The sequence below is a fragment of the Notamacropus eugenii genome, chromosome 5, assembly GCF_028372415.1.
Source record: "Notamacropus eugenii isolate mMacEug1 chromosome 5, mMacEug1.pri_v2, whole genome shotgun sequence".
NCBI classification, from domain to species: Eukaryota; Metazoa; Chordata; class Mammalia; order Diprotodontia; family Macropodidae; genus Notamacropus; species Notamacropus eugenii.
In genome coordinates, this window is record NC_092876.1 from 311,490,924 (window position 1) to 311,508,460 (window position 17,537).

The window sequence follows — 17,537 nt, forward strand, 5'->3', positions numbered from 1 at the left end:
GGAGCAGTCAGGAAGAAGATACTAAGAGATGTAGTCTTCCGGAGAAAGCTAGGTTTTGGTGAGCACCAAATTATGGGAAGGAATGGATCCATCGATGGGCATGTAATAAGTGCCTTCTAAGTACCTGGTATGCATGCTTAGCTCTCAAGATCCCAAGATAAGGATGAAATAGTCTCTGCCCTCAAAGAATTCACATTCCATTGGAGGAGACAACATATACAGAAAAGAAAGACAGTATTTAAAGAATATATATATATACATATATATATAAAGTAAATAAAAGGCAATTTTGAGGGTGAGGGCAGTAAGAGTTAGGGAATCAGGGAAGGTTTCATGTAGAAAGTAGTGTTTGAGTTGAATCTTGAAGGAAGCAAAATTTCAAGAAATTGAGGTGAGGAGGAAAGAGTAGAATATGGGAAGGAGAAAAGAAGAAATCTAGGATCATTAACTAGATCACAGACAGAGTCAGAAGGGACTTTAGAAACCAATCTTGGTCCCTCCTCCCATTTTATAGCCAAAAAGAAGTTCACAGAACTAGTAAGTGGCATGGTGGAACAGGAAGCCCCCTTCACTAGCCCAATGAGGAATGGAACTTCCCAGGAGATCAGTACCTAGGGCCAAGCCCTGGCTTAGAGCAGATGCTGAAAAACATGCCCATAAATAACAGAGGACCTAAACATTGAAGTAACTTGCCCACTACTATATAGTTGGTAGAGTGTCAGAACCAGAGCTAATATTAGGTCCTCACTTCTAGTTTCCTTCAACTTCTTTCTGACTCTTTAAAGCACTAGACAATGGCATGTTAGATTATAGAATTCAGGCAATAATTGCTGCAAGGTTTTAGAGGGTGGGAGGTCAGCATGGGATGCATAATCAAGGAAGACTTCCCAAAGGAGGAAGGACTTAAATGGACCTTGAAAGATGGGAGGGAGGAGGGAGGGAATTGAATAGAGAGAGAAGAAATAAGAACTGTGGAACATCTTACATACTGGTGATGTGGCACTATATCTCTCTGGGTGTGTCTGTTTGTGCCTTTCTGTCTTGCCCCCTTTCCCCCCCACCAACCCCCACCTCCCCCCTTACCCTGTTTTTTTTTCTTTTTTCTTTCTTTTTTTTTTTTGGAAACAGTTCCATTTGCCAACCGCCACTCTTGGCCTTGCTTCCATTCTGGACCGGGTGCCAAGGGGAGATTAGAGGACTGTCAGAGTTGGGGAGCTAGGGAGCAGGAAGTGTGGCCAGGTAGCACGTCTTCAGCTCCAGGGCCCCAGGTTTCCTGAAATGAACCAGAATCAGATCTGGTTCACTCTTTGCCCTTGACTTTATGCTCTGCACAAGGCAAGGTTACGCTGAAATACTGAGTGGGTACAGAAACCCACTGGGGGCTGGGATGGGGTTGAGAGGGATCAGTACTGGAAAAGAAAATAAGCTGAAAGTAATAGCAGCAACTTTCTGGAGCTCTGACTGAGGGGCCAGCCACAAGCCAGGAAGTCTGGGATTCCAGTGACTCGAAGAAGGCTGCCAGAGCAGCTGGCCTGAATGGAAATGTAGGTCTGTATTCTACTAGAATCCATGCTTTCTTTGGATGGCTTCTAAAGACCTTGGTTACTTATAAAGGCTGTCTGAGGTTCCTAGGATTTCCCTGAAATCTTAGTGCTAGCTGGAACCTTGAACTTAATAAACAAATGACTCCTCTACTTCCATTCTTCATTTTACAAATGGTAATTGAGACCTAAAGAAGGGGTGAATTGCTCGAGGTCACCCAGACATCTGTGACAGAGGCATTGATTCAACAAGCATTTATTAAGCACGTACCACATGCCAGGGAGCGTGAAATAATCCCTGCTCTCAAGGATCTTACTTGAATACTTTCCTACTTTCTTTCCCTTCTTTCTTCCTTTCTCCCTGTCTTTCTCCTTGTCTTCCTTCTTTTCCTTCCTCCTTCCTTCCTCTGTGTTCCTTTCTTCTTTAATTCCTTCCATCCTCCATCTTCCTTTCTCTTCCCTTCCTTTTTTCCTGTCTCCCTTCCTCCCTCCCTCATTGTCTTTCTTCCTTCTTCCCTCCCTTTCTTTATCTCTCTTTTCTTCCTCCTTCCTCCTCCCTTTCTTTCTTCCTTCCTCTCTGCCATTTTGCCTTTCTTCTTTTTGGGGGGTCCAATTCTCACGTTCTTTCTAATAGGCAAAAGGCAATCAATCAGTCAGTCAGTCAGCAAAACTTTACTCAGAACCTACTATGTGCAAGGTATTATGCTGGTTTCAGCAAAGGATTCAAATTATGACACAATTTTTCCCCCAAAGGAGCTTACAATCTAGTAACCCTCAAAAAATTATCTTATATATATATTTTGTAAACTTATATAACTCAATTTGAGGTGTTGCTATGCAGAGTGCAGTTTACCTGCAGGTGCTCTAGATACTCATTAAAGCCCTTTATCCTATTTGTCTTGAGATTTAATTAACAAAAAATTTACTATTTTTTAGCCTAGATACAATACTAGGTGTTCTGAAAGTCTTAGTGCAGGTTTAAGCTTTAGTAACTTAAACCTGCACTAAGACTTTTGGCACACCTCGTAAAACAGCCCATCAGGTCCCTTCCTCTGTTTATGTTGCCTGAAAAGGTAAGGATACATTTACAATAGCTCAGAGCCCCCAGTTAGGAATATTTCTAACATTTAGGCAGAGGCTTGGCTCTCTGCCCAAATTTAAATTTATGTTTATCACTCACTAACCTCAAGCGTCTTTATGTGGAGGCAAAATTCAGATTGCTAGAAACAACTGAGGGAAGAAACAAGCCAAATATATTACAGTGTCTGCTACTGGACGGGCACTTTAAGAAGTTGGGGAAAGACCATGCCTTTTCTCAAACTGTCTCTCAGTCCTTTAAGAGATAAATGCAAACGGTGGCTTCATCCAGTCATTTGCTCTGAGATGACTATAGGCATACTCTTCGCTCATTATTTAATGTTACATTTTATTTCTCCTTTCTCTACTTCCCCCTTTTGCATCTGTTGTTCCTGAGCTGATTAAGTTTTAGGCAAGGTTAGGTAGGTTAACCCTGGGTTACTGCTGCTCAGCTCCTAAGGATCCCTTCCTTCCTCTCAGTCTATCTCTTGAAGACTGTGTTGCTTTAAGAAATTTCTACAAATTCTAAGATTCCAATCAGTTTTTAAAGCTCTATTATACTCCCCCAATGGAATATAAGCTATTTGAGGGCAGGGAACCTTCCATTTTTATTTTTGCATGCCTAAAACCTATCATAATGACTGGCACATGGTAGGTATTTGCTAAGTTCTTGTTGACTGATTGGAGGATATCATGTACACGTAAGAGTATAGCCACAATCTAAGACATTGGATAAACTGTAGGACCTTGAGTGAATCATCTTTCCTCTTTGAGTCAGGTTCATTTATAAAATGAAGGAGCTGAATGAGGACTTTAAGATCCATTTCAACTATTCTTCCCTGTTCACAGCAACTAAAGAGGTGAATTTGTCTGGGATTATGAGACTTCGGGTTGAACTGGAAAAAGGAAAGGACTGCATCTGGAGTCAGAGTCTGGCTCTGCCATTTTCCAATGGCCCTCTCTACTCCTCTGAGCCTCACCCTTCTCATCTGTAAATTGGGAGGATTGGACATGATCTCTAAGGTGTCATCTAGCTTTAAACCCTACAATGCTTGAGACACTCCGGGAAATCTTTTCTCTCAAAGTGACTCAAAGCCAAATGCCCCACTGTGTAGTCATCTTCTCTATTTTTCCACTTAACCTCAAGTGTATCTCAATTTTCTCATCTATAAAGTGAAGATAATAATGGAACCCACCTCACAGGGTTGTTGTGAAGATCAAAAGTACTTTTTCAAACCTTAAAGACCTGTGTAAATACTAGTGGTGATGATTGAGGTGATGAATGAATATCCTATACAAGCCATTTGAGGACATGTAGTATCTTTCCTTTAATTAGTTGTTGGCTGGCCCTAAGCATAGATGTAAGAATTATATGATCTGAGAAATCACCAAGAGGTTTCCCTGACAGCCCTCATGGGGGAGCCAGAACACTTCTACTTTATTCCTTAGGTTAAAATACTGAATCAAGGTAAAAATTCAAATAACATCTGGCAAGGGTAAAACATCCAAATCAGTTGATCAGATTAGTCCAGGCCTAGCTGTTCCTTAAAGAAACAGGTCTGAGGACAAGGAAGTTTGGAAGCCTAGAGTGAGAAGGAAAAAAGTCCACAACCAAGCTGGGAGAGTAGGACTAGAATTTCCGAGTGAACGGGTCACATAGCACTGGAAGGGACCTTATGTACCTATACAAGGGTGTGTCATTTTATATGTAGAGGGGCTGACACCCAGAGAGGTTAAGTAAGTTGCCCAGAGTCACACAGGTTTGTGATTTGAACCCAGGTTCTCTGACTCCAAATCCAAAAATCTTTCAGCACAGTCATAGGGTATGGCATCATTTGAATATGTGGGGAGACCAAGGTGCTAGAAGGAGAGGATCAGACTAGTCTGATTGAAGGGAAATAATGAACTCCTTACATCCCCTTCAAGAGCAAGGAAGCATGTTATATAATAATTCCCTCATCCTCCCTGGCCACCTAGCAGGCCCCACCCAGTCCCTACACACATTCAACCCCTCACTTTAGAAACAATCACTCCCTTCTCAAATTGTCCTAGAATCTTTCAGATCTTTCTTATATCCCTATCTCAGATCTTCTAAAATACCTATTTTTGTCTATGTGTTATCTCCTCTCTCTTTATTAGAAATTCTTGAGGGTAGAGACAAAGGTTATTTTCCTACTTTGAGACTTCTCTGACTGACTTATCTATCATGTCCCATGAAGCTCATTGTTGGGATAACCTCATCATTTTATAATGTCTCATCAACCTTGGTCCTCCACCTTATCACTATCCCTTTGCCTGATGAATATCAGGCCACTGGATCCAGATGACTCTGGAGAAGAGAGTAACGTTGGTGACCTTGCATAGCCCTCCCTCACTCAGATCAAAGTCAAGTGCAAGTCATGTCATCATTTCTCTGATGTCACGGTCCTCTTCGAGAACGAAGGACAAACACGCAACCCCAGTGCCTCTCTGATTGGAGAGTAGAGCTATGAACTAAAGCTCATCTCATACATCTCCTTATTTCTCATCTGGCTGGACTACTTTGAGACTTTTCTGACTTTACCATGCCTCCATGTTGGGTACTTCCTCCTCCGCCCCACCCCCACCCCTTTTCAGCTTCCTTTTGTGTGTCATCTTTCCTCATTAGGTTGTCCTGATTGAAGTCCATTGAAGGTAAGAACTGTCTCTTTCTTTGTTTCACTATTTCCAGTGTAAGGGGTGTTCAGGGAGGACTAGCACTTCTGGTGTGAAAGTTTCCTGAGTCCTTTTCAGGGCTGCTCATCCACCTTTGGGGTCCACCTTCATCCAACTCTCATCTGTGGCTCAAAGAAGCTGTAGCATTCACAGTGCCCACACTCCACAAAATTGTTTTGGCAGACACACTAAACCAGGTTGAGGGTAATGGACAGGTCTCAAATTCATTGGTGAATTAGGGTGATGTCTACTCCACTCATGTGATGACTTTCCTGGGTGGAATGGATGGACAAGAACCATGTATTTGTTCCAACGGCCATGAAGGTGACCGAAACGGGTGCAGTGCCAGGTTTAGAGCTTAGTCACATATCAAAGACATTAAGGCCATCCACTGCATCCTGGACAGTTGCCATTGCCTCACCACTGGACTTCAGCGACTCAAGAAGTGAGAGTGAAGCTGACTGATGATTTTGTGCAACTTTGCCTCTTTTAAATCCAGTTTACTTCAAGGCAAGACATCAACCCCATGATGTCATTGATCCTCTTTGAAATGAAGGACATCCCTAGGCTTTAACACAGTGTTTGGCATACAGTAGGTACTTAACAAATGTTTATTGATGGATTATATATCGTATACTAAACACTTGGAAAAGGGTTTAATAAATGTTTGTTAAATTGATTAGGCCTATTTCCCTATGCATATTCCTTGTACAAAACTGGTAACTCAAAGATGAATCATGCCATTCATTAACTGCCAAAAAGAACTTAAAATGCAGAATGAGACATACCTTTTTGGACATGATGAAAGTACTTATTTTGTCTGACTGTGCATGTTTGTTATGAGGGTTTTCTTTTACCTTTTTATTGTTCGTCTGCGGGAAAAATGGGAAGGAGAGAAAATCAATGCTTTTTAATTAGAAAAACAAAATTTAATTTGAGTAAAAAAATATTTATGTCATTGTTCTCCCAACTACGTTACACATTGCCTTCTTCCCAATAATGCCTGGAAAATTTCCCCCCTCTTCTTTTCTTCTCTAAATACTCCTTAAGACGCAGTGTAAGTCCCACCTTCTCCATGACACCTTCCCTGATGACGCAAAGAAACCCTTTGCTCTACCCACAAGGTTGCAGGAACAGACTGCAAGGGGATCTGGAACATTCTTCTCCTCTTCCCCAGGCCCCATTGCCCAATTCCAATATGGTGTTGAATGTTTCCTCTTGGATGGATGCTGATTCCAAAGTATTATGATCCCTTACACCACTTAGATGAGCAGAAGAGTACCAACTTCAATCCTTCTGGTAAAATGCTCCAGAGGTGGGAAATCTCCAACCTTGAGGCCACATGTGACCTTGTAGGTCCTTGGGCATGGCCTTTTGACTGAACCCAAGTTTTACAGAACAAATTCTTTTATTAAGGGGATTTGTTCTGTAAAGTTGGGATTCAGTCAAAGGGCCACACTTGAGGACCTAGAGGGCCACATATGGTCTTGAGATGGCAGATTCCCCACCCCTGTGCTAGACCATCAAGAGACTTTACTATTTGCCCTTTCATCACTCCTTAAAGCCTTACCATCTTCCCTCTTGCCATACCCTGCCATCTTTTTGCCATTGCACCCTAAAGATCACCCTGCCTTTCCACCACCCCTGAAACTGAAATTTCTCAATGTATTGACTGCTATCATTAGAACATGAGCTCAAAATGAGACTACAGAGAAATTAGAATCTTTTTCCTGCATGCCTCACAGCTAGGTGGAAAGTCCTTCCAAAAAGTAGTTCTTAAAGGATGAAAGGAGCAGAACTTGGTTTATGAAGCTAGGCTAATCCTTTAATGGGCCAGAGATTACATCTGTCTTCCTCCTGCATGAAGCACAAAAAACTCAGACTATAGAGACCTGATGTCAAAGATTCTAGAAGACTTCCTACTACCCTTCAGGGGACACCTATCATACTAGCAGTGGTTGGTAGCTCTGCAGAATTCAGAGGGTAAGGGGAGTAACCATTGGATCTGATCTTTGATGAAGCCATTTTTAAAATCATAGCACCTTAGAGAAAGGTAGGACTGGCTAGTCCAGCCTGTACCTGACCAAGAATTCCCTCTACACAAGACTAGCACAGCACTCATACTTGTAGCCTTTCAGGGAGTTAGAGGGATCCCAGTCCCTCCCACATTAGCCCATCCCACTTCAGAATATCTCTCATTGATAGGAAATTTTTCCTCCTCTCAAACCTAAAAATGCCTCTTTGCAACTCACTCTTCCTAATCTGTCCCCTGGAGCCAAGCATTAAGTCTAATCTTAGCTCTTCTACATGTCAAACCTTCAAATATTTGAACACATTTACCAGGTTCCCTCTCACTAAATCTCTTCTCCAGGCTAAACAATCAATCCGTTCAGCTGATCCTCCTGTATATAGTTTGATCCTTCACAATGCTGATTATTTGCAGCTAAACAACACCCTTCCTAAATGTGACGCCAAGAACTGAATAAAATGCTCCAGATGGGGTATGACTAGGTTAGATCATAACAGATCACTTTCTCCCTGCCCCTCCCACATACATTCCCCCTGCATACAAACACAGTAAGCCTAAATTTATATCAGTTATCCTGGCCACTGTGCATAATCAAGGCCCAAAGGTTAGCTGTCGAGTCTGATGGGCTTTCCCAATGAAACACAGCTCTCCCACTGGAGGTCAAAGGCAGGAGCTACCTGGGAAACCTCTGAGGACTCCTGGAGTCCAGAAGACAGGAACTAGTCCTTTAAGTGCCTGGAGGCTTTTCTGGGCTTGTTCCAAGTAAGTCCCTTCAAATGACATGCCAGAGGAAGAATTTTCATTGAAGTTCTTTTACATTTTTCTCTCCCATTTTGTGGACTCGCTTTAACAGTCTGAAGGAATTTGATCTATGGCAAGCTGAAAAGAGAGGAGTCCTCTTTATGAACTTTTTTGCCCCAGGGAGTCCTTGGATATATGGTCAACTTGAACAAGCTCCTTCTCTCCCCCATACAAGGGACAAGTTTGATCAGCTTCCCTCCAAGGACTTGAAGGTGATTAAATCTAGTTGTTCCATGTATCCTCCCCTGGCTTCCACCAGAAGACAGAAAGGCAAGACAATGTAGCATCTATTTCTGTGAAGGATCCGGTCAACAAGAGTAAGAGTCAGGAACGGAAGGGCTCTACCTTCAGAGGATATTTTGGCTACTGTTGACCAGCTTGGGCTTTAGTACACATTAGGGCATTACAAAGTAAGAAGATCATGGGATCAGAGATCGAGTGGGAAGGAATCTCAGAGGGCCATCTAAACTAACCCCTCATTTTACACATGAAGATACTGAGACAACCTGGGGGATGTCTTGATATTCAGGGTTCCCTCACCCTTCTTTTCATAAAGATTTATATAAATTCATTAATTTAATGATTCACTTGTTAAGTAACCTACTAAGTGCAAAGTATAAAAAAATTGAATTGGTGCTAATTTACATTTTTCTTATAGATTTGTTCCAAGTCAGAAGGAATTTTATCTATGGAAAATGGAAAGGAAAGAAGCTTCTACATGAACTGAGTTTCACAAATGCATTCTGTGTGTACAGATAAGCGTTGACTTCTATATCTACATTGGTGCATTGTATATATAGAATCATCCAAATTTTTAACTGGATAAGAGCTTGGATATTACCCATTATGCTATTTCACAGATTCAGAAACTGAACCACAGAGAGGCAAAGGGACTTACCCAAGATTTTGTGATATATTAGCAGCAGAACTCAAACCTGGACTGTCCTGACTGATGAAAATCTGCTCTATATAGCCTGCTCCACACTCCTGACTAGTTCTTATTTCTGTTTTAGGTCACAGCTCATTATATCTCTTGTGAAAATCTTCTTGCTTTTCTTCAGTTTACAATATTTCATTTGCATGGTTTATAAAGCAAAAATTTCAACACGAAAAACGATTTAAATCTATAAAGTAGTAAAGTTAGACAATAAAACTCTCATAAGACTGATTTTTTCCCCACTGTGACATATAAAACAAACTGAACATATAACAATGAAATGAAAGCATGCCGAATTGAGTAAAGTCAATAAGTATTTATTAAGAGTTCACTATGAGCCAGGCACTGTGCTAACTGCTGGAAATACAGATACAAGCAAAAAGACAGTCCCCACCCTCGTGTTCTAAAAAAAGAAAGACAATACATAAACTAGAAAAACAGGGGAAGAGGGACTTGGAAATGAAGGGACCCTGCATGACACATTGCAAAAAAAAAAAAAAAATCCTGCAAGAGAACTGGGAATATAGCCTGGAGAGGAATGAAGATATGACTGGACTGGGCTCACTCCTTAAAATGGAGGTTCTGGGGAAAACCAGTCAATCAGACAGAGGAGTCCCAGGGTTGGAGAGTGCTTCCACTATGTGAAGTCCAGGACTTGAGTGAACTCTAGGATGAAGAGGTTTCTGGAGCATGGGAGAAGACATCCAGGAAGAGGGTCAGGGATAATAGAGTCTGGAGAGGAACAGAGGCATCACATCCTAAACATCAAAGCAGAGATTTTAGTCTAGTATTCCCTGGAGTCTCCTGTTTTCAAAGTCAAATATAAGGCCTGTAACAATATGTCACCTGCTCCTCCTAACTCCCCAATGCTGCTGGGAGTATAAAATAATTTTGACAGGATGCAGGAAAGCCCATCTCTTAAAAGTGACAGGAAGATCCCTTTAAAGACAATTTTCAAGGCCTACATCCCTGACCCTGCTTCATTCTGGCCACCTTCCTTTTGTGTGGTTCCATTTGCAATTCCACCTGTATCTCTTTCCTCCTCTTTCTTTCAAAAAACAAATCAATATTACTACTGATTCTGGAAAGGGTGTTTCACCCACTATCCCTACTATGTGCCAGGCTGTGGAGATCCCAAGACAAAAAGGAAATAGTCCTTGGCACTATCTCACAGAAAAGAAAACAAATCAAAACCATGGTTCAGTAGTTACTCATGAATAAAACCTTTTCTCATATATAATATACATACTTATATGTATATATGTGGGTATGTGTGTTTGTGTGTATACATATGTGTGCATACACAAACACACATAGAGGTATACCTTGTTTTACCATGCTTTTCTTTATTGTATTTTGCAGACACTGCATTTTTTACAAGCTGAAAGTTGTGACAACCAGATATTGAGCAAACCTGTTGGCACCATTTTTCTGAGCATGCTTGTGTCTCCGTGTCACATTTTGGTAATTCTCTCAATATTTCAAATTTTTTCATTATAGCATATTTGATGTGGTGATCTGTGATCAATGATCCTTGAGGTTATTTTTCTGTTTGTTCTGGGGCACCAAAAACCGCAACCATAGAAGATGTCAGACTTAATTGATTAATGTTGAGTATGTTCTGACTGCTCCACTATCTGGTCATTCCCCATCTTTCTCCTTGTTCTTGGGTCTCCCTCTTCCCTGAGATGCAATACGATGAAAATTAGGTCAGTTAATAACCCTACAATGACCTCTATGTGTTCAAGCAAAAGGAAGAGTCAACCGATGGGGCAAATTTTATTGTTGTCTTATTTTAAGAAATTGCCACAACCACCATCCTGATCAGTCAGCGACCATCAACACTGAGGCAAGACCGTCCACCAGCAAAAATAATACAACTCATTGAAGGCTCAAATGATGGTTAGTTTTTAGCAGTAAAGTATTTGTAATTAAGTCATGTACTTTTTAAAGACAATACTATTGTACATTTAATAGAACGCAGTATAGTGTAAACACAGCTTTTATATGCACTGGTAAAACAAAAAAAAAATATCATGTGACTTGCTTTATTGTGGAGGTGTGGAACGGAACCTACAATATCTCTGAGGCATGATTGCATTTGTGTTTGTACTATATACAACTGTGGTAGATTAGAAGGCACACCAGTGTGGTCCAGGTCAGACACTGAGTTCCTGAGTTCTTTTCTAGGTTCTGACATTAGCTAGTTGCAAGAACTTGAGAAAGTAACTCCCCCTTTCAGAATCTGTTTTCTCTCCTGTAAAATGAAAAGAGTGGGACTAATTTCTTAGTTGTCTCCTGGTTCTAATGGATTTATGACCTTTCTGATGGCTTCCCCAGCCTTTGTTTCTGTCCAACCAAACCCAATCAACTCTACTTCCTCAATGAAGTCTCACCTAGTTAACTCAGTCAAAGTTATTTCAAACCCTATAACACTAGGGCACAGCTGCAGCATATCATTTAATCAATCAACAAGCATTGATTAAGCATTTATTAAATTCTGAGTTCTGGGGTAGGTTTCAAGCTACAGAGACATAAAGGAAACCATCTCTTTCATCAATGAGATTCCATTCTAACACAGGAGACAACATGTAGAAAAACAGCATTTGAGACAGTGAAGTGATGCAGTGGGTAGAGGGAATGTCTGAATTCAAAGCCTGCTACAGATTCTATTAACTGTGTCACCTTGAACGAGTCATTTAGCCTCTCAGTCTCAGTTTTCTCATCTGTAAAATGGGGCTAATAATAGCACCTAACTCAAAGGGTTATTGTAAGGAGCAGATGAGATATTTGTATAGCACTTCACAAACCTTAAAGAGCTATGTAAATGCTAACTGCCGCTACTACTACTACTATGTACACATATGAGCATGTAACAAATAAAAACAAATATACCCATATACACATAGAATAGTCTAGGTGATGCAGTAGACAGAGCGCTGAGCCTGGAGTTAGGAAGACTCATCTTCATGAGTTCAATTTCAGCCTCAGACACTAGCTGTGTCTGTTTTCCTTAACCCTGTTTTCCTCAGTTTACACATCTGCAAAATGATCCAAGGGAAATGGCAAACCACTCCAGTATCTTTGCCAAGAAAACTCCAAATGGGGTCGTGATGAGTGGCACATAACTGAAATGACTCAATACCAACAACGTACATACATATAGCACGTACCGTACTTACTACCTTGCTTTGTCCCAGGGAATCCACATCTTCTGGTACTTCCCCAGTCCTCCCCAGAACCTGCTGCCTCTGTTTCCTTGCATTCCCTGGGCAATCACTGCCCAGGTCCTGTAAGTAGCCCTTTCCCAAGTGTGGCCTGCCTTGCCACACTTCTGTGCCCCACCTCTTGCTCTCATCCCAGAGGCAGCAGGATCACAGCCCATCTGCATGCTGTGGAGGTGTGACTTGCACTCTCTAGTCTAGAGGAAGGGTTCCTCCCTCTCCTAACGTGACAGAGCTGTGGTACAGTTCCATTTCTCCAACCCCTCTAGGTCCTGTGCTCAGTTGAATTAATCTCAGTTTAAGAATTCCTAACAACAACTCTGGTTGTTGGTTAACTTTTTATGGAATGGTTACCTAGCTATTTTTGCTTATGTGTCTTATACTTTGCTATAATTGTTATCTATGCATATACATACATATACATATGTGTGTGCGTATGTACATACACACATATATAACATATAAAATATTGTTATATTTCATCATCTGACCTAGCATGGGACTAGACACTCTTCTGGGTCTCAGTAAATACTTGGTGAATAAATCAATGAATGAAAAGAAAATGGAGAAAAATCTGTTCACCAAGCAAACACCATAATGGAAAAGCACAATACTGAAGAGGAAAGAAAATTGAACACATGGTCAGAAGACCTGGGTTGGAGTCTCAGATCCTATCTTTTCTATCTGAGTGATCTTTGGACAAGTCAAGACCATCTCTTCCTCAGTTTCTTCATCTGTAAAACAGAAATAATAACATAGGTTATGATGGTCAAGTGAGAAAACTATACAAATTGTTATGTAAATATAGGCTATTATTGTTTTTCTCTTCTACCTTAGTCAGAGCTATCCCAGAATCCTAGAATCTCACAGTTGGAAGGTACCTAGCAGGTCATTTAATCCACTCTGTACCTGAACAATACTAGCCCCTACAAAATTCCTAACAAGGGGTCATCCAGATTCATCTTGAAGACCTCTTGTAAAAGGAAGCACAGTATCTCCCAGTCAGCAATGCACCCCACTTTGGGATACTTCTAATTATGAGAAAGTTTCTTATTACATAAATCTCCCAATCATGTACAGCTTCCTCCATTTCTCCTACTTCTGACCCGTGGGCCCACACAGAACCATCCAAGTGACTACCATCCAAATACTTGAAGACACCTATCTTTTTACAACTCCCAAATTCCTAATCTCTTTCCCAGGCCAAATATCTCTAAGTGCTTTACACCACCCTCATATGATATGACCTCCAGATCCTTCACTATCCTAAGGTCACTTCTCTGCACATACTGTAGCTTGTCAAAATCCCTCCTGAAATGTGTTGGCCAGAATTAAATGTAATAGTGCAGATGTATGCTGAGCAGGACAGAGTAGAGTTACTTTCTTATCTCCCATGTTCTGGATGCCATACTTTTCTTAATGTTACCTAAATGAAGAATGAATGAATACATATATATGTACATATATACTTACATACACACGTATAAATATACATATATGTATGTATGTATAGTCTAGAGGAAGGGTTTCCCTATCTCCTGACATGACAGCACCTGTGATACAGCTGATTTGATTTGAGTGATTTATTTCCTTTTCCCCCACTCCAATATATTTTCTCTTTGGTCTACCCCAATCCCTGAAATTGTGCCATTTGAAATTACATTCTTTGGATGAAGGCATTGACTCTGGAAAACTTCTCATATGAAGCAGCAGTGTTACCAGGCTGTGTAATACACAAATGCATTACTAGTCATTAATACCTTAATTCATTCTCTGTTCTTGTATCAAATTGACCTTCACAAAGCATATATCTGACCAAGTTGCTGTCATTGTTCAGTTGTTTCAGTTATGTCCAATTCTTCATGGTCCCAATTGGGGTTTTCTTGGCAGAGATCCTGGAGTGACTTGCCATTTTCTGCTCCAATTCATTTTACTGATGAGAAACTGAGGGAAATAGAGTTAAATGACTTGCCCAGAGTCACACAGCTTTGAAATCAGGACGATGAGTCTTTCTGACTCCATGTCTGGCACTCTATCCATTGTGCCATCTAGTTACTCTTCCTATCTGATCATGTCAAACTCTATATGATAAATTCTATTTGTTCCCTATTACCTGCAGGATCATATATAAAATCCTCTCTTTGGCTTTTGAAGCCCTTCATAGCCTGACCTCTTCCTCCCTTTCCAGTCTTCTTACTCCCATGTACTCTGACCCAGTAACATTGGCTCCCTATCTGGCCTCAAACAAGATAGCCATCTCCTACCATCAAGCATTTTTGCTAGGTGTCCCCCATGACTGGAATTCTTTCCTTCCTCATCTCCTTCTCCTGACTTCTCTTCAGGTCTTAGTTAAAATTCCACCTTCTTTGGGAAGCCTTCTCTGAACCCCCTTAATGCTAGGAGATCATCTCCAAATCATCCCGTCTGTATCTTATTTGTACAGTCGTTTGCAGGTAGTCTCCCTCATTACACTTTGAGCTCCTTAAGAGCAGGGTCTATTTTTGTTTGTTCATTTTTACTTCTTTTTATATCTCCAGAGTTTAACACAACGTCTGGCACATAGTGGGTCCTTTAAAATACTTGTTGACTAACAGAGCACAAAGTTCTGATGGAGTAAGATCCAGAATAGACAATTTGATGGAAAAGAGGAAATATCTGAAGTGCTATATTGAAAAGTAATGACTTCATCTGTTGTTTTTTTCTTAAAACACAGAAGAACCCAAAAAGACAAAAGAAGATTGTTTTGGTGATTTGAGTTTCAGCTACAAATAATTTGGGGCCAAGAGGACATTCACAGTAATATTGGGCCCTCTAAACTGGCTTACTTTCTGTATAATGTTGCAAAGTTTTCTATGGGTCAAGCTGATCCTCTGGGAAGCTGACTGTAGCTCATTGAGACCATGGGTTACTAAAGTAATCAATTAACTCACTGATTAATTGATTAGTTAACAATTATAACAATCCATAACTCTCAGAAGAAACCTGGAGTATAATTCTAGGAACTCTGAACAGAAGGAGGAAGATATTTACCACAAAGATATTATTTTCTTCAGTTTGACATATATTTCTGTGGGAGAGGAAGGAGGGGAAGGGAAATAAATGTCTGGATAGGTAAAAGGTACTGAACACTGAGATTTGGTTTTCTGGACAATGGTGGACTTCTGGTCAAGGATTGGGAATGAGGAAAAGAGTTTAACCATTAGATGGTATTTAGAGCCTCTAGCTTGATCTTGTTTAGCAAAAAAGGATTTTTTTTTTTTGAGAAGGGTGGGGGGGTCTTTGGAGAGTCTCACATTCACCCTGGTAGTTTACGCTTTCACTTTTCTGGGAAGAAGTGTTGATTAAGTTTTTTAAAAAGCCCAAACTTTCTCTGCTTCTCAGAGAGTGATTAACCTAGCTCTCAGACCCACTTCTCACCATGAGCAGCAATAACTCTTTATCAAGGATTTTTATGTATGGATTCATAGATTTACCTAATCAGAATAGTTCTTGAACCACCATTTCTATTTGCAAAGCCTAATTCTCCTTGAACTTGTTATATTTCAATAAGCCCTGGTCATGCGATCTTGGTATAATAGAGCCAATGCTGCACAAATCAGACAAATGTGTCTGGATACATCAAAGAATTTATAATCACATAAATAGTATATAATAACAAGAAAGCAATGCATAATAAACATCTATTGAGCTGCATCCTAGGCCCCAGAAAGTATACAGGATTAGTGGAAGCATCTGAATTTAGAAGTTCTAGAAAATGAATAGTCTCATTTTATTTCCTTCCTCACTACCTTTCATCTGTGAGTGGGACTGATACTTGACTCCTGATGCTAGTAGGTCTAGACACAAATGAAGAAGTAGAAACTCCAGACTTGGGCTCTTGCTCAGCCTAGAATGTGGTGCTCAGAATCTCTTGTACACTCCAACTCATGAAGGTTGGTGCTTTTTCCCAATTTTGGCTGTCCTATCACTTGCAAGGGCTTCTGAAAGATTCTGACTATAGGCTAGCCCAGTCCTAAGCAACACAGTTAGACTTAGCAATCAGTCTTAGCAAGAACAATACTGCCTGCCTAAGGCCACTGTCCTTTTTTCTGACCTGCACTTCATCAACTTTTGGAGTTACCAAATCACATCCCTTCTCATATACTTCATTTCTTGCTCCCCCATTAGGCCACACCTAGCATTCCACACTGCAAGGAAAAAGGCAAATAGCTAGAGAGAGACAAATGTTACAGAGGGCTTGAAATGGAACTTGTATGAAGAAAGGTTAGGAAAATAAATAAAACTGGAAAACCAAACCAAAGTACAACAGAGTGACACAGAAAGCAAAACACAAGGGGTCACGTTTGGGTACTTTACAGAGCAAGTAAGAATGTTGGGAACCATGCATATGACCTCAGAGAGTTGATGCAAGAATGGCCAAAGTATGAGGAATAAAAACAATAAAAATGGCTATTTAAACATATGGAAACAAATGAGATCTCCTAATAGGCCTCTTCTGGGCTTGATCATTGTAATTCAAAGCTCGTAAAATACATAACATTCAGAAGATATTGACCTAATTATTCACAATGGAAGAACAAAGAGGATGAAAGCCACAATTTGTCCAGATTGTGGCATGCTGTAGTAGGTAGGTAGCCCATTGAATGTCTATTAATATTTTTTAAACAGGCATTGCTGATGGAAAATTAGCTGGGCTTAGAATTGAACGGTGTTCCAGAGATGTCAGTGATCTCAACAAGCTCACTGATATCAAAGCTCGTGTTTTGTTTGGGTTTTTAAATTATCTTATTTGTTTTCAGTTTTCTACAATCACTTCCATATAGCTTAGATTTTTTCCCTTCCCTTCCTCTCCTTCCCTCCTCCTTCCCCATTCCCTCCCTGAAATGATATGCAATCTCATGTAGGTTCTACACATATATTCCTATTAAGTACATTTTACCTCAGTCATGTTGCGTAGAAGAATTAAAATGAATGGGAGAAACTATAAAACAAAACAAAACACAAGAGAAAATGGTCTGCTTCATTCTGTGATCCAGTTTCATAGTTCTTGCTCTGGATGTGGAAGATGTTTTACCTCGAGTCTGTTGGGAATTTTTTAGGTCCTTGCATTGCTGTGAAGGACTAAGTCTACCAGAAAAATTTCTCACACATTGTGGTTGCTGCTGTGTACAAAGCTCTCCTGGTTTTGCTCCTTTCACTCAACATTAATTCATATATGTCCTTCCAGGCCTCTC

General features: G+C 40.5%; 1 long non-coding RNA gene across 1 annotated transcript; it reads right to left on the reverse strand.

The window, feature by feature from the left end:
• Positions 1 to 9,380: 9,380 nt before the first annotated feature.
• Positions 9,381 to 15,947, reverse strand: LOC140506319 (uncharacterized). Its single transcript, XR_011967883.1, has 2 exons — positions 14,064 to 15,947; positions 9,381 to 13,037 (listed from the first exon to the last, which is right to left on the reverse strand). It is a non-coding gene; the product is annotated as an uncharacterized lncRNA (long non-coding RNA).
• Between the last annotated feature and the right edge of the window lie 1,590 nt (positions 15,948 to 17,537).